This window comes from Dasypus novemcinctus, chromosome 30, assembly GCF_030445035.2.
Source record: "Dasypus novemcinctus isolate mDasNov1 chromosome 30, mDasNov1.1.hap2, whole genome shotgun sequence".
In the NCBI taxonomy this organism is placed as follows: domain Eukaryota; kingdom Metazoa; phylum Chordata; class Mammalia; order Cingulata; family Dasypodidae; genus Dasypus; species Dasypus novemcinctus.
This window is the reverse complement of record NC_080702.1, coordinates 16,853,379-16,873,991: the sequence shown is the minus strand read 5'-3', so window position 1 is coordinate 16,873,991 and position 20,613 is coordinate 16,853,379. Positions and strand designations below refer to the sequence as shown.

The following is a 20,613-nucleotide window of genomic DNA, read 5'->3' as shown; positions in this document are numbered from 1 at the left end:
CTCCCCCCTCTTAACCCAAGGGAGAGGATTTGCTTGTGTCTTTCCAGATGATGTCCCCCAGCCCATCTGGATCCCAGGCTGGAACATCAGGCCAGCCACCGGGACAACCGAGGATGATGCAGAGAGAGCGCTGCTGCTTGAGAGCCCTGCGGCATCAGATGAGCCAACTCTCCCTGACCGCGGACAATCCTGAGGAAATACAGAACCTGCTACGCCTATACCGCTCTGCAAAACGCGACCATCCCAATCCTTTTCCATCTACTACTGCTATGCTCCTCGCCATGCTCACCCTGGCCACCACCGCGCACTCCGCCGAAGTGTGGGGGGCTAGTCGCCACCCCCCAGGCTTCCTCTACCTCACCCCTGAGAGCCCTACCTATCCTCACATGTACGTCTCCAACTGCTCACTTGCCTTACCCTGCTTACCCTCCTTCCCAAACACCCTCATAATCACCCCCTCCCCGCAAGGCAACTTTTACCCCCTGCGAGATTCAGCCCACAACAACCACTCAGGCACATTCATTATTCGACCTGCACCACAAACAAGCTCTCATGGCCACTGCCACCCTTGCCTTAAATAAAAAACAAGGGGGAGATGAGGCAGGGCACACGGCCATTTGGTTAACACAATTGGCAAACTCTGTGCCTTGAGATGTCTCGTCTCACACTGAGTGAGTACATGGAGCGGGTAGTCTTTCGCCCCCCTGTCGCTCCCGCCTCCCACGGCTGCCTCCCTTCTCACTTCCCCTGTTCTGCAAGGCCGCAGAGGTTCCGGTTCCCCTCCTCCCACGTGCAGTACCAGACCCCCTCCCCCTTCAGCTCGCACGCACAACCCCCGACCTCCCCCTGGTCCCCCATAACCAATCAGCAACCTTCCTCCCGTTCATTGCCTTATATGGTAAAACCCTGTACCAGCTATCACCTTAGCCTATATAAGCTCTTGTAACCCTGAATAAATTGGACTTGCGCCATCCGCCTTGCTCTCCGCGGTCGTCCTTCGCGTCGCCGTGCGTCCTCAGCTCCTGCTCTGCCACTCCGCGGACCCTCCGCGCCGGGAGATTTCCACCTGCAGATCTCAATTCCTTTAGAGTTTATTTTTTATATAATGTGAAGTCAGGGTCTAATTTCATTCTTCTGCTTGTGGATAACCATTTTTTATCACACAATTTATTGAAAACACTATTCTTTCCTTACTGCTTGTACTTAGCACACTGGTCAAAAGTCCGTTGAAAACTCAGCATGTAGGTGCATTGCCTTCCACCCATTGTGGGACATGATTCTTGGGGATGAGCCTCCCTGGTGCTGAGGGATTACTACCAAACACCAGCTGATGATGTAACTAGAAAAAGACCTTGAATAAAGAAGTCAACTCAGAACGACAGAATATCTCAGCCTACATGTAATATCAGGTGTTAAAAACTGTTTTTGACTTTGGATAAAAAGGGGAATGGAAAGGAAAAGTGGGTTTATATGGCAATGAGTCTCCATAAAAGAGATGGGAGGTCATCAGAGGGGTGATGCTTATGAACGCCTCAGGAGGGTACCAGAGACAGCCAAGGTAGATGGAAACCCAGGTGCTGGTTCTCCTGAGGGCTGCAGAGATCCATAGGTTCTATGGTCATGGCAGATGGCTCTGGAGTTCAGGGCCATGTCAGTTGGCCCTACTGGGAGTTTGTGTTCCTGAGCATTATGGAGTTGGATTCAGATATGGCCTTTCTACACATGCCTCTTCTGTTACTTTTACCAGACCTGTGGTTGCCATTTGGGTTGGTGTATGCTCAGGAGACCTGAATCTCTGGATTGTCCATGCGATGACCAGGCCCTAGACCTCAGCATACTTGCCACTCCTACCCTCTGGTTTCTTGGACTTACTCTGACCAGCTGACAGGGAGGCGAAGAGGGCCAACCACCACACCAGGGAGCCAAGAGTGCCTACAGCTGCAAGCAGGAGAATTGCATCCACCATCCATGTGGAATCTAAGCCCCTCTTGATGGAGAGTGGAACTGGTCATAATCATCTCAGGGTCCACAGGATAGAGGAATAGAGTATGGATTAGAGAGGACTTACTGGTGTTCTGCTAGGGAACTATTGGGATTAATAAGGGAAGAAACAGTAGTAGTGATGTGGAGAGGGTGGCCACGGTGGCTGCTGATGGTAGGGAGATGAAAGAAGAGATATGGTGTGGGACCATTTTCAGGATTCGGAGTTGTCCTAGTTGGTGGTGCAGGGATAGATGCTGAATGTTGTGTGTCCTGTCGTGGCCCACTGGGTGGACTGGGGGAGAGTGTGGACTACGATGTGGACCACTATCCATGTGGTGCAGCAGTGTTCCAGAATGTATTTGCCAGGTGCAGTAGATGTGCCACAATGATGGAAGAGTTTGTTGATGTGGGAGGGGTGGGGTGGGGGTGGGGGTATATGGGGACCTCATATTTTTTGAGTGTAACATTTAAAAGAAAATAAAGAAGAAAGAAAAAGTCAGTTGGCAGATGTCATCCTCATGGTGATATAAGATATATTCTGAAAATGTCTCCCATCAGAATCAACTAATAAAAGGACAAATCTGACATGCTTGGAACTCTGAAAGATAATAAAGACTGGAGAAAGAATCTGCAAATGCTTAATTGAAGAAATAGTAAAAAGATCTCCAAGATCAGGTAAGAGATTTCTGTTCAAGCTCTGTCAGTCCAAACACCTCAGTCTCACATGGTCCCAAGTGGTTTGGGAGAGACATAAAGGCAGCATGGCCCTGGTCCCTCAATAAATGGATGCAGACTAACTAGCCACTCACAGAAGCATGTTAGAACCCCATACAAAATCAGGCACAGATCCAAGTCCTCAGAAATCCAGGGAAGAACAGAAGTAGCCAATGGGTACAACATAAAAATGGTCATCCAAGTAAAAAAAGAGAGAGAGAAAGAGACCATAACAGAAATTTTGGCAACAGGTACACACACTCAGTCAATCTTAGGTGATTGGACCACTGAAACACAAAATGGGCTTTGCTAGATTAATACGATTTTGTTCCCTGTGGCAGGATACCTGAATGAGTTAGAAACCGGTGGGTAGAAAAGCCTCACAAAAATAGGAGAAGGGGACTGAAATGCTATAAGACAGCATAACAGAACTGAAAAGTATAAGGAAAAAAATGAGGGAAAGAATTTAAATATATCATGGGAACTGGGGAGGAAATTCTGCACAAAAACAGAGCAGATCAAGGTTCCCACAGATGGAAGAGAGAACATGAAACAATTGCACAAAAAGCACCATCTTAAAATTTACCACACATCCAGGGCAAGAATCAAATGGAAAAAACTGAGAACACTTAAACAGTTAAAAATGGGCTACTCTAAATATAAAGAAGTTTGACAAATGTCAAAGTAGAGCATTAACACAAAGCCAATCAATTGAAAAAACTCCCTAGACAGGAGGGAGAAACTGACTTTCAGAGTTAACATATTAAAATAACCATTGTGGAGATTTTAGCAAAAAATCACAAGCCATACTAAGAAACAGGAAGATATGGCTCAGTCAAGGGAACAAATTAAAACTTCAGAGGAAAACAGAATTTAGAAAAAGTAAAGACATTCAAACAAATCTCCCAAATAAATTCAAGGAGATGAAGGAAAACATGACTAAAGAGAAGGAGAATATTGGGAAGAGACTGGCTAAGCATAAAGTATTTGAAAGTTTAAAAAGAAACATAACTTCAAAGGAGATTGTTCAAAAATTGAAAAGTTAACCTACTCAATGGGAGTTAATAGTTGAGATCCACTTATCTGATAAGGGCCTAATATCCAGCCCATATAAAGAAATTCTTGGGAAACGGACTTTGGCCCAGTGGTTAGGGCGTCCGTCTACCATATGGGAGGTCCGCGGTTCAAACCCCGGGCCTCCTTGACCTGTGTGGAGCTGGCCATGCGCAGTGCTGATGCGCGCAAGGAGTGCCTTGCCACGCAAGGGTGTCCCCCGCATGGGGAAGCCCCACGCGCAAGGAGTGCGCCCGTGAGGAAAGCCGCCCAGCATGAAAAGAAAGAGCAGCCTGCCCAGGAATGGCACCGCCCACACTTCCCGTGCTGCTGACGACAACAGAAGCGGACAAAGAAACAAGATGCAGCGAATAGACACCAAGAACAGACAACCAGGGGAGGGGGGGAGTTTAAATAAATAAATAAATCTTTAAAAAAAAAAAAAAAAGAAATTCTTCATCTTCAAAAATAAAAGGACCTGCAATCCATTTATGATTTAAGAAATTATATGTAACCAGTACATTTAATTGAGAAATGTGTTTTTACTCAACTGTTTCAAGTTTTTGTTTACATTTCCAATTATTCAATATACAAAATGAAGTTAAGAAAAATAAAGTGATGAAGATGTTCCAAAAAGAAAAATATGATCAAACAAACAAAAAAACAAAATTGGCATGAGGGTTGAATAAACACTTTTCCAAAGAGGAAATACAAATGGCTAAACAGCACATGAAAAGATGCCTAACATCACTAAGTATTGAGGAAATGCAAATCAAAACTGCAACGAGATATCACTTTACACATTTTAGGCTGATGGCTATTTAAAAAAACCCAGAAAACTACAAGTGTTGGGGAAGATGTGTAAGAATGGGTATCAACATACACTGCTGGTGGGAATAAAGAATTGTTCAGTCATTGTGGAAGGAATTTTGGCAGCCTATCAGAAAACTAATTATAAAATTACCATACCACTGCTGAGTATATGCCTGGAAGATTTGAAAGCAGGGACACAAAGAGATATATGCACACCTCTGCTCATAGAGGCATTATTCACTGTTGCCAAAAGTTGGAAGCAACCCAAGTGTTCATCAACAGAAGAATGGATAAGCAAAATGCAGTATCTACATACAATGGATATTACTCAGTTGTAAGGGAAAAAATGAAGTATTGAAACATGCAACAATATGAATGAATCTTGAAGATCTTATGTTGAGTGAGTAAGACAATCTTAAAGGTAAATATTGTGTGTCCTTACTGAAATGACCTAAGCCTATTGAGAATATTCATAGAGCTAGAATCTGGAATATAAGTTATCAGGAGACAGAAAGGGAGTAGAGTGCATTGAGGAAATGCTCAATATGGGAAAAACCCAGGATTAGGTGGAAGGTGATCGTTTGGGTGTGGAAGCAGGTGATGATAGTGCAGATGCATGAATGGGGTGGACGTTGCTGGAATATGAGGCTGAGAAGGGCAGGGGTTTGGGGTGGAATATTCCTAGAACTTAGGGGAGGACTGGAGGAAGGAGCAGGTAAACTCTGGGGATTTATGGATCTGTGATTGGAACTATAGGGGAGGATCACTGGTAGAGGGTGTTGGTGGGTTGGATAAGGGGGAAAGTGTCCACCTGGGGCATTCTTCAATGGAATGTGAATGTGTTCATCTTGGCATAGGGTATTGTCTCAATGGGAGGAGACCCACACAATAAACAAGAAAATATCAAACTCTCACTCTGCAGAATCCAGTCATGTTCTCAATTAGAGGGGCAAGAATATCTCGAGTATATAGGCAGCACCCAATAAAATAAAACAGACCCATATGTCAAGGTGTCAGTATTAATGTGTGTAACTATGTACATTAGTTTCCAAAAATTGAAACTTCATGTTTGCTATTGGTTCTGAGGGCAGAGACAGCCAGGGGTAACACAGGGCATCTTTGGGACATTGGATTCCTCTGTGTGATCTTGCACTGATGGATAAAGACCATTGGATAAAGGCCATTATATATTTTTTTCAGAAGCTATAAAGGTATACAGTGTAAAAGGCAAACCATAATGTAAACTGCTGAGAATGTTCTGTAGAAAAGATTCAACATTTATTCACCATTTGAAAAAACTGTACCATACTCATGTGGGATATTATTGGTAGGTCTGGATGGGAGGGAGGTTGTGGGATATATGGGAATCCCCTGTTTTTTCTATGTGACTTTTCGGTAACCTAAAACTTCTCAGTAAATAAAGTGTAAAAATTAGGACACTGGGGACACACACAGAAGAAATTGGCAATATGTATAAAAGGTCACAGATCTCACAGTGATTAAAGGCCCAATTCAATTTTTATTTTAATTTTTTTAATCTAATTTTTTGCTTTTAATTTTCAAATTTTATTAGTTATTTTTTCTTGGCTTTGTTTTGGGAGAGGATTTGGGTTGCAGATGGGTTGTAACAGATTGGTTGTAGCATCACTAGTCCAGGGTGGCAGTGATGGGAGACTCGTGGATAGTGGTACAACTTGCGCATGCCACTAAGGAGTGTGTGTGGGTTCATGTGGACATACACTGTTGTCTCTGTGGGTGGTGACCAGACAATAACTGATGGAATATTGAACTCCCATCCTGGTGAATATTTCTACATTCTCGCATAGAGTGGTGAGAATCTTTGGAGTAACTGGGTAGTGTCTTGCAAGGGAGGGTGGGCCTTGTTATTGATGATTGTGAAATAAAACTTAGTTTCATATTAATAATATATATTGCTTAAAAGTTGTCTCCTGAGAGCCTCCTCATACTCAAATGTAGCCCCTTTCTAAGCCAAAATCAACATATTAATTCACTGCCTTCTCTGCTACATGGGACTCCCAAGGAAGAGCCTTTTGCACCAGGGATTAATACAAAGTACCACTAATAATGCATTTGAGAAAAACCTAGAACAAAAGGGGGGAAACTGAATGCAAAGGACTTTTTATGGCTAAGATATTTAAAAGTGAGTCAGGAGGTTATTCCAGATTTTACCTTCTATACCTCTTAGTAGAAACTCACTGTCTGCAACAGTAAATAGTGTTTCAGTTAGGGGTGCTTTGGGGGGCTCTAGAGACATCTAGGCAGTGTAGGCATGGCAGACAATGCAAGGAATTTGGCACACTTTACCTTGGAATATATGATAACCCATCTACCCCAATGTATCTGAGGTAGAGATTCATTTATAATTTTCCTATACATGGCTTTATCATCATTGTATTTCAACATATAATTGACACTGCCTGTTGAATATATGTTCCAGAGACTTAGTCTTCTGGCTGTTCATATGATGGGTGAGCTCTGAATCTCAGCAAAGTCACAGCCAACACCTACTCTCCTGTTCATCAGGCTCACCCAGCATAACCAACAAAAGGATGTGATGGACAATGCCCATACCAAGAAGCAGAGAGTATATTTAACTGCAAGCAAGACAGTTCCCTCCATCTGCCCCATAGCACATAAGTCCCCTCCCAATCAGAAGCAGAAATTGCATCACCACCCCAAAATCTTTAAGAGAGAGGAATGAAAAACCTCTCTGCAGTACGGATTAATTAGACTTATTATTACCCTATCAATGGAAGAACTTGCTACAATAATATAAAGTAAATAGTCACGGAGGGTAGAGAGAGCAAAGAATAGGTGTAAATAGGGCATTTTGAGGCATTGGAATCATTCTGCCTGACATTGCAAATACTTTTGGCCTACTGGGCCTGAAATGTTGGGTGCCTGTGGATCCATTACCCAATATAGTAGAAGGGGACTGGTGTTTCATGAGCTTCTCCAGGCAAAGGCAGTCACTTTTAGTCTACACAGACTGAACTGTTGGGAATCAGTGGTTCCATTCCCATCCCCTAAAAGGCAAAAGTGAAAGAACTCCCTCAGCCTTACAGGTCATCTGTACGTGCAAACCACACATATGGATTAAATTTTTGTGCACTTAGAGGGTCCATTCCTACTTCTGGTAGGGGACAGATACTTCATCTGTCTACATGAGGAACTGTGATCATTTTAGACATACATGCCCTAGATTACTGTCCATACATGCAGCTCCATCCCTGCCTCAGGTATGATGGTTCATGAGACTCTCAGGGCAACGACAGATGGCGTTGACCTGCAAGACTTGAATTACATACAACTGTGACTCTGTCCCTACCACTGGCAGGGGAGAAAGTTGGGAGAATCTTCGTTAGTTCCTGGGTAAATTGTGGACAGCTTCAGCCTCCACAGCTTACAGCACCAAGTGCACCCTGGGCTCCTTCTATGTAACCAACAAGGAAAAAAGGGCAAGGAATCTCTAAACTAAAGTGAGAAGCTGTGTTCGGAATAAAATCATCTAGAAAACTGAACGTCAAGATACCAAAAAAAAAAAAACCACACCTCTGATATTTTTAATGTAACATTTTGTGTGAACCATGTATCTTTAAAAAAAGATAATGACAGAAATTTTTTAAAAATTTACCAACAAAAATTACAGTCTATATCAAAAAGACTTAGAAGAAAGGCCTCCAGATGACATAAGAAGTTGAGAAAATTAATCATAGATACTCTAACAAATCACCTTAATAAATTCAATGAAATGGGTAAAGAGATTAAAAGTATTAAGAAGACACCCAGGTCAGCTAACAGTTAGGTAAAGATGGTCAACCACCACACCAGGAAACTGAGAGAGCCTTCAACTGCAAGCAATAGAAATGCATCCATCAGCCATGTGGGATCTAAGCCCCTTCTCAATTGAGAGGTGGAGTGGACATTGCCATCCCAGGGTTCACAGGATGGAGGAATATAATATGGACTGGAGTGAACTTGCTGGTATTCTACTATATTACAATTGTGACTATAGCAATGGAAGAAATTTTATCATGATATAGAGACAGTGTCCATGGGATTTGCTGAAGGCAAGGAGAAGGAGGAAGAGGTGTAATATGGGGCACTTTTGGGACTTGGAGTTGTCCTGAAAGATTTTGCAAGGATATATGTCAGGACTTTGTATAGCCTGCCATAACCCATTCGTTGACTGGGGGAGAGGGTGAACTACAATGTAAACTATGGTCCATGAGGTGTGACAGTGCTCCAGGGTGTATTCACCAAATGCAATGAATGTGCCTTGTTGATGAAAGGGAATGTTGATGTGGGAGGAGTGGAGGTGGATTGTGGAGTGTGATATATGGGAACCTCATGTTTTTTGATGCAATGTTTTATGTGATCTATTTATCTTTTTAAAAAAGACAATGAAATAATAATAATGAAAGAAGACACTGGTTAAGCACAAAGAATTTGAAAGTATACAGAACATATGGGAATGAAAGGCACAATAAATGAAATAAAAAATACATTGGAAGCATGTGATAGCAGGCTTGAGGAGGCAAAATAACAATTCAGTGAGCTTGAAGAAGTAGGTTCTAAAAGCAAACAAAGAAAAGAAAAGAATGGCAAAAAATTGGAAAAAGTCTCAGGGAACAAAATGATGGCAAAAGTCATGGTGTGCCAGAAGGGGAAGAGAAGGCAAAAGAGTCAGAAGGAATATTTGAAGAAAGAATGGTAATTTCCCAACTATATTGAAGAACGTAGATATCCATGTCCAAGAAGCACAATGTATGCCTGTCCAATTATCTGAATAGACCAACTGTGAAACACATAGTAATCAGAATGTCAAATTCCAAAGACAAAGAGAGAATTCTGAGAGTATCAGGAGAAAAATGATGCATAACATATATGGGATAACCAATAAGAGTAAATGTTGAGGCAATAACACAGTGGTATGATACATTTAAGATACTGCAAGAGAAAAAACTTCTAGCCAAGAATCTTATATCCAGCAAGATTGTCTTTCAAATATGAGGGCAAGTTTAGAATGATAACAGTTAAGTAGAAACTGAGTGAGTTTATATCAGAGACTGGCTTTGTAGGAAAAACTAAAGGAAGTGCTACAGCCCGAAAGAAAAGACATGAAAGAGACGTTTGGAAAAGGTCTGGAAATAAAGATTATATCAGTAAAAGTAACTAGAAGTGTCAAGAGAGTGGAGAAATGATATATGACAGTTAAGATCTAAAGGTCAAAATGGGTGAAATAAGAACTACCTTTAGAATAATAACATTGAATGTTAGTGGATTAAACTCCCCAATCAAAAGACAGGCTTGAGGAATGGATTCAAAAACATGAGCCATCTATAATCTGCCTACAAGGGATTCATCTTAGACCCAAGTTACAGGAATAGACTGAAAGTGAAAGGCTGGGAAAAGATATTCTAGACATATAGCAACAAAAATAGCTGGAGTAGCCATACTTATATTGGATGAAAGAGACTTTAATACAAAACTATTATTAGAGATAATTAAGGATTTAAAAATTAATTTCTTTTTTCTTTTTTTAAAGATATATAGATAACAAAAAATGTTCCATTAAAATATATGAGATGAAATTTAGCATGTCCTATATCCATCATTGCATAACCTTGTGTGTGTATATGTATATATATATTTAGTTTTATAGATACTGCTTTTAATTTTCCTTGATTAAAGAGATGCTATAACATCTAAAAAATGCCCACTATTGGGAAAACTGGGCATCTTTTTTGGAATTCTTAAAATTTTAACTGCCTTTTTTTTAAAGTTACATAGATCACAAAAAATATTACATAAAAAATACAAGAGGTTCCCATATACCACACACCCCATCCCACCACATTCCTCCCACATCAACAACCTCTTTCATCATTTTGGCACATTCACTGCATTTAGTGAATACATTTTAGAACACTGCTGCTCTGCATGGATTATAGTTTACATTTAATTTACAATCTCCCACAGTACTTTTAGTGGGTTATGACAGGATATGTAATGTCCAGCATTTGTCCCTGCACTATCATTTAGGACAACTCCAAATCCCAGAAATGCTGCACATCACATGTCTTCTACCCTCTCCATACCCTCAGCAATTTCCATGGCCAATGTCTCCACAACAATGATACAATTTCTTCAATTGCTAGAGTCACAGTAGTTCTATAGTAGAATGCCAATAAAGCCATTCTAACCATATTATATTCCTTCATCCTGTGGACCATGGGATGGTGATGTCCACTCCTCCTCTAGGTCAAGAGGGAGCTTAGATTCCACATGGTTGGTGGTTGTGATTCTCCTGCTTGCAGCTGTAAGCACTCTTGGTTCCCTGAAGTGGTGGTTGACCATCTTCATCTCCCTTTCAGCTGGCCTGGTAAGTCCAATGAACTGGAGAGTAGGAGTTGCAACACTGCTGAGGCTCAGGGTCCATCTGGCATATGGCCAGTCCAGAGATTCAAGTCTCCCGAATATACACTGACCCCAGCATCAACCTCAGGTTCATTAAAAGTGACAGTAGAAACAAGTGTAGAATTGTACATCTGAGTACAATTCAATCACACTCAGGAACACAAATTCTAAACTAGGGCACACTAACAAGGCACTGAACTCCAGAGCCATCTGCCATGACTTTAGAACCTATGTGTCTCCATAGGCCTCAGGAGAACCAATACCTGAGGTTGTATCTGCTTTGACTATCTTTTAGATCCTGCTGACATGCATGTAAGTGCAACCCCTCTGATCACCTCCCAACTCATTTTGAAGATCCCTAGTCATATAACTCATTTGTCTTTACAATTAGCCCCCTTTTATTCTAGGTCTTTTTCTAGTTGCATCACCAGCTAGTGATGGGTAATAATCCCTTGGTGCCAGGGAGGCTCATCCCAGGGAGTCATGTTCCATGCTGAGGAAAAGGTAATGCATTTACATGCTCAGTTTGGCTTAGAAAGGGGTCACATTTGAGCAACATGGAGGCTCTCAGGAGATAACTCTTATGCACTCTACAGCTCTAGGCTGAGTTGATATTTCAGGCACACAGCCATTCATAAGCATAGTCATCAGGATCAAGCACTCATCATTGGACCATTATTCTTCACTGGTCTTTCCCCTTGCACTTGGGGGATTGTTGCTGTTCCATCAAAGAATGTGACAGTACTCCCCTGGCTAGGAACTCAGTACTCCCTCAACTGTCATTTGTAACTGTAAGTACTATGAAAATACCCAATGAATACCAAAACATTTTTACATACCCTATATTCATGCCCTGGAAAACTTCCTCCCAGCCATGTGGCCCCCATCAATAGCACCCTACACTAGTGTTCCTCTTCTACCATAGTTGAATCTCTCTGTGATCTAAATCTTCTTCAAAAAATGAAGCCTAATATATTGCCAAATTCAATCAATGGGAAAATGAAATGGTAACAATAGATTTAAAGATTAGAAATAGTATATATACTAATTTAGAAAAACTAAAATAAAGTAAAAAATAAATTGAGGTAGTAAAAATGAAAAAATCATAAAACTTTAATTTGATGTTTTGCTTTTCATCACTTGAATTGGTATTGCCCGTATGTACAGTGGCAAGGCAAGTTCTTTCATTCCTTCCTCAGTGACTACACTTTTTAAAAAAATTTTAATTTCATCTTAAAAGAGTTTTAGATCACAGTAAAGTTACCTACACAATATAGGGGACTCCCATGTGTACAAACATCAAATCCTTTTCCCCCTTCTCCAGCAATGATCTTTTTACATATTCATGTTATATTTGCTACAGTTGATGTACTGATATTTATCTGTAGCTACCAAACATGGTTCCATTTTGGATTACATTATGGTTATATTTTAGACTGCACAATATAAAAAATTTTAGTTACATTATGGTTTACATTTTAACCTACAGACTTTTATACATTTTTGGTGAAATTTAATGTGTCCTATATCCATCATTGCATGATTTTGTGGAACACTTCCATTGCCCCCCAGTTACTCTGCTTCCATTTATTCTATTCCTCTCTCCCCCTCCTCTCAGTACCCACTGTGACAACCAAGCTTCACTGCTTGGAGGACCAGAGTCACAGATACTTGCAACAAGGCTGAGGACCTAACACACTAGACTGTCCTCCCCCATTGCGAACCACCAATTCTCTCTATTGAACTATTTCCCTATGTTTGAGAACATCAGGCCTCCCTAGAATGGGAGTAAACCTCCCCAGTCATTGTATGGGTCTCCACCCAAAGATATAACACTCAAATACAAAATGAGCACTCACACACTCCCTAGAAGTCTTCTCAAGTGCCAGATGCTCCACATTAAGCACCTTAAACAGGTAACCCTTCCTTATACTTTCTAAAGAGTTTTCTCAACTTTATAGTTTCATCAACATATGCAACAATCTCCCATATTCATTGTTCCCCCAAACCCTTCCCCCAATTCCTTGGGCCATCTGACCCATCCTCCCATTCCAAGCCCCTCTCAAGCCTGCACAGCCCCACCCAAAAGTATCCCTAGACCCCCATATTACCCTTTCCTATTGTGGGAAAATAGTGGGAACATGATTTGATGTTGAAACATTTCCATAACACAGACAAAAGTGCAGGCTTAGCAACACCTGGTCTTAACTAGATGGAACACCATCTGGTCAGCATGAAAAAACGTTTGCATGAGGAGGCATTTGAACTTTGTTTGACCTGTTCCTTATTATTGTAAATGTTGCACCCATTCCTTATTATTATAAATAACAAACAGCTGCTTGTTAGTTCCTAAATAAATCAATGTGGTAAGTAGGGTCGAATCTCTCAATTCCAGAAGCTGTGAGTCCTGTGGTCCCATCTTTATTTCCTTTCTTGTGTTTTTCTCTCTGCCCTTTACTTATTAAATTCTGCATCATCTTCCCTTTGAGCCAAACTAGGGGTGAGCTGATCTCAGCGATTGGCACATGAACAGGGAATTAAATGGAAGAAGGATTGCTTTGAGCAAAACTAAAGTCATAATGGTGCAGAGCTCTGAGGGTTTTGGAAGGCCTTCATAGTCTTGGAAAGTAAGGACACTCTAGTGTATTTTCACAGGGTTATGATGGGAAGTGAGACAGTTCATCAAAATATTGCCTATAAGTCTGTCTCTTGGAACAGCACCTCAAAGCAGGAGAAGCCAAGGCTAGTGAGCCTCATATTTAAAACTCCTACAGATTATTACTTTAGAACTCTTACAGATTATAGTAAAATATTTTCCATAGTTCCCAGCATTCAGAAGTTTAGAATTAGTAGACCTGAGAAAGAGTGGGAAAAGAGTTTAAAAAATTATATGTAGAAGGTGTTTTTCTCCCTGTTGCTATTTGGCCCAGTTTGACTATCATAAATTCTGTTTTGGAACCCTTGCAAACAGAAGATGAGGAGGAGGAGAACGAGGATAGAGAATGTAATGACGTTCCTCTCACTGAATCTTTTGATGATACTAAATCTAAAACTGTTCTTTCTTCAGCTCCTTCATTAACTGACTTTAAAAAGTCACTTTCCCTTCCACTGACACCTCCTCCTCTTCCTTCCATCCTGGGAGATGCTCAGCCAAGTTTGTCAGATTTACAATAGGGCATTTTACAAACTAGAATGGAGGGTGACTTGGAGGTGCATCAAATGACTTTTCTGGTTAACATGAGAAATAATATCTCCCAGAGTTGATCCTCAAAGCCTGAATGGAGTTAAATTGTGCCAGAACATAGGGACAGAGGGCCAACATGCTACAATGATGGCCAATCTATAGCAGCGATGAGAATAAATAAGAGGCTCCCTGGAAAATGTTTTAATTGTGGAAAAATTGGTCCTATGAGAAAAGATTGTCAGAAAAGGTCTGAGCAAATCCTTAAACTCATGTTACATAAACATAAAGGCTGAGACAGAGACACTGCATGTGCAGTTACACAAAACATTATTCACTCTTAATTTTCTTAACTGTGGAACAACCCTGGAAGGGACAGCAGCTGAAAGGCATTTCCAAAACAATTCTAAAACTCAAACTCAAACTCTGAAAAACCTTTAATTTTGTGGAATAATCCACTGACCAATGAATGGTCAACATGAAAGCTGTTAACTTGGTTTGCTTGTATTTCCCCAGGTGACAGAGAATGTCCTGAGTGGGTGCCAGCTCATCAAATAAAACCATATCATGGGTGCAAAAAGACAACAAAAGTCCCTGTGGAACCCAGAATCTCTGGTCATGCAGATGGAGAGACTGATGCTGAAAACTACATGGCTGGGTCTCACTCTGAAGACTAGAGCAGCTTCACCCCCAACATGGAGACAAATAAAAAATCTAAGTCAAGAAGTCAAACAAGGGTTGGAAAAGGAGGAATTGACAGTTACTGCTCCCAACTTGGTGCTAGCTATATTAGCTATAATAAAAGCCATTGTAAGAGCTCAGCTAGATCTTATATCAGGATTGAGTCTTTGCCTGATATGCATGCTTTGCTATTCTTACAAAAAGTGTTTAAGCATGCAAAAAATGTTTGTAGGAGTATTAATAGTAGCTATTATGGGCATTATTGCCCTTTTTATATTATCTGCTGTTTCTAGAGTGGCTTTACATCAAAGCACCTAAACTAAAGAATTTGTTTAAGCATGGCATCATAAAGCAAGTATGGCTTGGGGAAATCAAATTAAACTCAATGAAGAAATTGATTCTAAGTTAGTAGATTTGAAACTACTTTTGTGTTTGTCTGCTTTATCAATGTCAGTGTGTGTGTTGTAATTGTTTTAGTGTGCTGTAATTGTTTTTGTGATTTTTCATTGCCAGTGTATATTTTGATACCTCTGGATGGTGATATAATTTGATAAATAAAAAGTTCTGAAAGAGCTCTATTCAAATAGCCAAAAATTAAATAAGTGCTTTTATTATTACCTAAGTTTAAAATGCTAATGAGATCTCTATAGTAATAAAAATTGTAAGTCTTGATTAATAAAATTACTATGTCTCTTCATAAAAAAATAGTTCTTGCTTAAACTGAAATGAATAGTTTAGTTTTCTTCATAGGATAAAGTGAAAGATGTAAAAGTTAAGAGAATATTGAAAAAGGTAGAGTTTGTGAGACTGCTAACTGAAATTTAATAAGGTGCATTTTGTCCTAAAATACAATGGATAGTTTTATAAAATCAGAAATGGAGATATGTGGGACAGAACTAGTATGCATACAGCAAGTTGGAAAAGTATTGTGGTAGCTTTCAGTGAGATAATGTGGTTTGTAAAATTAAACAAGCCTGAATGAAAACAAAAGGTGCAAAAACTGTGTGAAATGGTTAATAATGGACTTTTGTAGCTCTTCCTCAAGGCTTTCTGCCCTGGCCTGATGGCAATGAATGTGGCTGCATAGAAGAAATCTGTGGCAGTGACCCTACTGATGATATTATGTTACTGAGTACTTTTTTCTGTTTCAAAATTAAAAGAAACATCAGAGACAATGGTACATTAAGGGCCTGGAATAGGCAAAAAATTGGGACATGCTGTATCCATTACTACTCTATCAAATTCTTAAATGTTTCCTTGGGTGAAACAAAACTATACCATCTACTGTAATGGATAAAGTACAATGTTTTCTTATGTTAATGAACTTTATAATAATGTTGGAATACTAAAAATCTTTCATCCCTCACTTAGTTCAAAACCATTATATGTGTTCATTTAAAAAGCCCCTTTGAGCAGCAAGAAATCACAAAATCTCCCATCACTGCTTTACAAAAAACAAAAAAGGGGGAAATGCTGTGGAAAATAGTAGGAACATGGTTTGAAGTTGAAGCGTTTTTAAATGTAGACAAACAGTGCAGACTTGGAAAATTGGGCCTTGGCTAGATGGAACACCGTCTGGTCAGAATGAAAAAATGTTTGTGTGATGAGGCATTTGAACTTTGTATGACCTGTTCCTTATTATTGAAAGTGTTGCACTTGTTCCTTATTATTGTAAATAACAAACACCTGCTTGTTAGTTTCTAAATGAATCATTGTGGAAACTAGGCTCCAGGCTGTCTGTTCCAGAAGCTGTGAGACCCTTAGTCCCATCTTTATTTCCTTTCTTGTGTCTTTCTCTCTGTCCTTTATTTCTTGAAGTTCTGCTTTGCCTTCCCTTCAAGCCAAATTATTGCTAAGCTGGTCTCAACACTTTCCCTGGACAAATACTTATCTCCACTTTATCATAGATTTCACCCATGTAGGCATCAGCTCACAATCTTCCATTCCTCCCCCCGCCCCCTTAATTTCCTGCAAACTTATACTTCAGTCTCTAGCTGTCTGAGACAGCTTGGTTTTCTTATTTCATGTCAGAGAGTTCATGTAGTATTTGTCCTTCAATGCCCAGCATGCTTCACTCAACATAAGGTCCTCAAGATTCATGCAAGTTATCCTAAGTGTTTTTACTGTTTTCTTCTTATAGCTGAGTAGTATTCCATTTTATGTATATAATACATTTTGTTTATTCATTCCTCTGTTGATGGGCATTTGTGTTGATTCCAAATTTTGACAATAGTGTATAATGTCACTATGAACATTAGTGTACATATATTGGCTTGTGTTCTTGTTTTCAGTTCTTCTGGGTACCATTGCTGGGTCATATGGCAAAGCTAGTTGTTTGGAGAAACCACCAAACTGTCTTTCAGAATGGCTGGATCCTACTGCATTCTGGCCAGCAGTGGGTGAAGGTTCCCATTCCCCCACACCCCCTCCAACTTTTGTAGTCTTCTGTTTATTTGTTAATAGCCACCAGTCTAATGGGAGTAAGATAGCATCTCATTGTAGTTATGATTTGCATTTCCCTAATAGCTAGTGATTCTGAACATCTTTCCATGTGCTTTTTAGCCATTTGTGTTTCTTCTTTGGAGAAGTGTCTGTTCAAATCTCCTGCCCATTTTTTAAAGTGTTTTGTGTGTATTTTTATTTTCAAGACATAGGATTTCTTTATGTATGCAGAATATTAGTCTCCTATCAGGTATATGGTTACCAACTATTTTCTCCCATTGGTTAGGCTGTCAGTTCACTTTCTTGACAAATTTCTTTTAGGTGCAAAAGGATATAATTTTGAGGAGGTCCCATTTACCTATTTGTTCTTTTCCTGCTGTCTTTTGGGTGTGAAGTTCATGAAGCCATTTCCTGTAGATGCTCTCCTACATTGTATTCCAAGGTCTTTATGGCCTTGGCCCTTATAGATAGGTCTTTGATCCATCTTGAGTTTATTCTTGTATAAAGTATGAGATGGTAATCCTCTTTCATTCTTTTGCATATGGATATCCAGTTCTCCAAGCACCATTTGTTGCAGAGGACATTCTCTCCCAGTTGAGTGGGCTTGGCAGCCTTGTCAAATATCAGATGGCAGTATATGTGAGGGTATTTATCACAACTCTCAATTTGGTTCCATTGGCTAGTATATTCATCCTTGTGCCAATACCATGCTATTTTCACCACTGTAGCTTTGTAGTATGTTTTGAAATCAGGTAGTGTGATTCCTCCAATTTCATTTCTCTTTTTCAAAATGTCTTTGGGCTATTCTGGGTCTCTTTTCTTTCCTAATATATTTCATTGTTAGTTTTTCTAGTTCATTAAAAAATGCTGGGTTGATTTTTATTGAGAGTGCATTGAATCTGTAGATTAGTTTGAGTATGATAGACATCTTAATGATATGTAGTCTTCCTCTCCATGAACAGGGATATTTTTTCATTTATGTAGGTCTTCTTTGATTTCCTTGAACAGTGTTGTGTAGTTTACTGTATATAAGTCTTTTATATCCTTAGTTAAATTTATTTTTAGGTATATTATTTTTTAAGTTTACTATTATAAGTGGTATTTCTTTCTTGATTTCTTCCTGAGATTGCTCATTATTGGTGTGCAGAAATGCTACTGATTTTTACGCATTGGTCTTATTCCGTGTGATTTTACTAAACTCATTCATAAGTTCTGGAAGCTTTGTTGTAGATTTCTCAGGGCTTTCTATGTATAGGATCATGTCATCTGCAAATAGTGAAATTTTTACTTCTTCCTTTTCCATATGGATGCCTTTTATATCTGATTCTTACCTCCATGCTCAGCAAGTACTTCTAACACAATGTTAAATAAGAGTGGTGATAGTGGGCATTCTTGTTTTGTTCCTGATGTTAGAAGGAAAGATTGAAACCATGGACACCATTAACACCATTGAAAATGATGTTAGCTGTGGGTTTTTTATATATACCCATTATCATGTTTAGAAAGTTTCCTTCTCTTCCTATTTTTTGCAGTGTTCTTATCAAGAAAGGTTGCTGTACGTTGTCAAATGCTTTCTCTACATCTATAGATATGATAATGTGATTTCTTTCCTTCAATCTGTTTATGTCATGTAATGCATTGTTTCATTTTCTTATGTTGAATCATCCTTGCACACCAGGAATGAAATCCACTTGGTCATGGTGTCTAATTCACCTAATGTGTTTTTGATTACTATTAGCAAGTATTTTGTGGAGGAATTTTGCATTTGGTTCATTAGAGAGATTGGCCTGTAATTTTCCTTTCTTGTGGTGTCTTTGTTTGAATTTGGTATTAGGATAATGTTGGCATCATAGAATGAGTTAGGCAATCTTCCCTCTATTTCAATTTTTTTGGAACAGTTTAAGCAAGATTTGTGTTACTTCCCTTCGTTATAGAATTTTTGGTAGAATTCATCTGTGAAGCTGTCTGTCCCTGGGCTCTTCTTAGTTGGGCAGTTTTAAATGACTGATTCTATCTCTTTACATGTTTTTGGTTTGTTGAGATCATCAATTTTTTTTCTTTTGTCAATGTAGGCTGCTTATGTGTTTCTTAGAATTTGTCCACTTCCTCTAAATTGTCCTTCTTGTTGGCATATAGATTTTCAAAGTATCCTTTTATGATATTCTTTATGTCTGTGTGATCAGTGGTGATATACCCTTTCTCATTTCTTATTTTGTGTATTTACATCTTCTCTCTTTTTTTGTTAGTCTAGGTAAGAGTTTATTAATTTTATTGATCTTCTCAAAGAACCAGCTCTTTGTTTTGTTCATTTTTTCTAGCACTTTCTTATTTTCTATTTCATTTAGTTTTGTTCTGATCTTTGTTATTTCTTCCTTTCTTCTTCCTTTTGGGCTAGTTCGTTGTGTTTTTTTAAGTAATTCCTCCAAGTGTGCACTTAGGGCTTCAATTTTAGCTCTTTCTTCTATTATGATGTATGAATTTATGGCTATGAATTTTCCTGTCAGTAAAGCTTTGGCTGCATCCCATAAGTTTTGATATGTTGTGTTGTCATTTTCATTAGTTTCAAGGTAGTTCCTGATTTCCTTTGAGATTTCCTCTTTGACCCACTGTTTGTGTAAGTATGTGTTGCTTAGCTTCCATATTTTGGTGCCTAATCTGGTTCTCTGGCTCTTGCAGATTTGCAGCTTCATCCCACTGTGGCCTGAGAAATCATTTTGTATTATTTCAATCTTTTTGAACTTGTCGAGAAGTTCTCAGTGGCCTAACATGTGGTCAATTTTGGAGAATGATCCATGTATCCTTGAGAAGAATGTATATCTTGCTGTGTTTGGGTGGAATATTCTGTATATGTCTGTTAGGTCCAGCTCCTCTAATATATTGTTCAAAGTCTTTGTTTCATTATTGAGTCTCTGTTGAGATGTTCTGTCTAATGTTGATAATGATGTATTAAATTTCCCTACTATAATTGTGGTGGTATCTATTCTTTCATTTTGTTTTTCCAGTGTTTGCCTCACATATTTGGAGCTGCCATGGTTAGGAGCATAAACGTTGAAATTGTCCTTTATTCTTGAAAGATTATCCATTTTACTAAATTTTGTGTCCATCTTTGTCTCTCACAATAGTTTTGCATTTAAATTCTATTTTGTCCTATATTAATATAGCTACTCCTGCCCTTTTTTGGACATTGTTTGCTTTTAAGATTGTTTTCCAGCCATTCACTTCCAACCTCCTTGAATCCCTGGGTCTAAGGTGGGTCTCTTTTAGACATCTTATAGATGGGTAATGTTTCTTTATCCATTCTTCCA

At 39.3% G+C, this 20,613-nt stretch overlaps 1 long non-coding RNA gene across 1 annotated transcript in view; it reads left to right on the top strand.

Annotated features, from left to right (window-relative positions):
• LOC139437924 (uncharacterized) overlaps window positions 1-15,766 on the top strand; it is a 195,706-nt gene extending 179,940 nt beyond the window's left edge. Inside the window, exons 3-4 of the long non-coding RNA XR_011647801.1 lie at window positions 2,542-2,658; window positions 14,702-15,766. This is a non-coding gene — a long non-coding RNA (uncharacterized lncRNA). The remainder of the gene's footprint in view (window positions 1-2,541; window positions 2,659-14,701) is intronic.
• The last annotated feature ends 4,847 nt before the right edge of the window (window positions 15,767-20,613 follow it).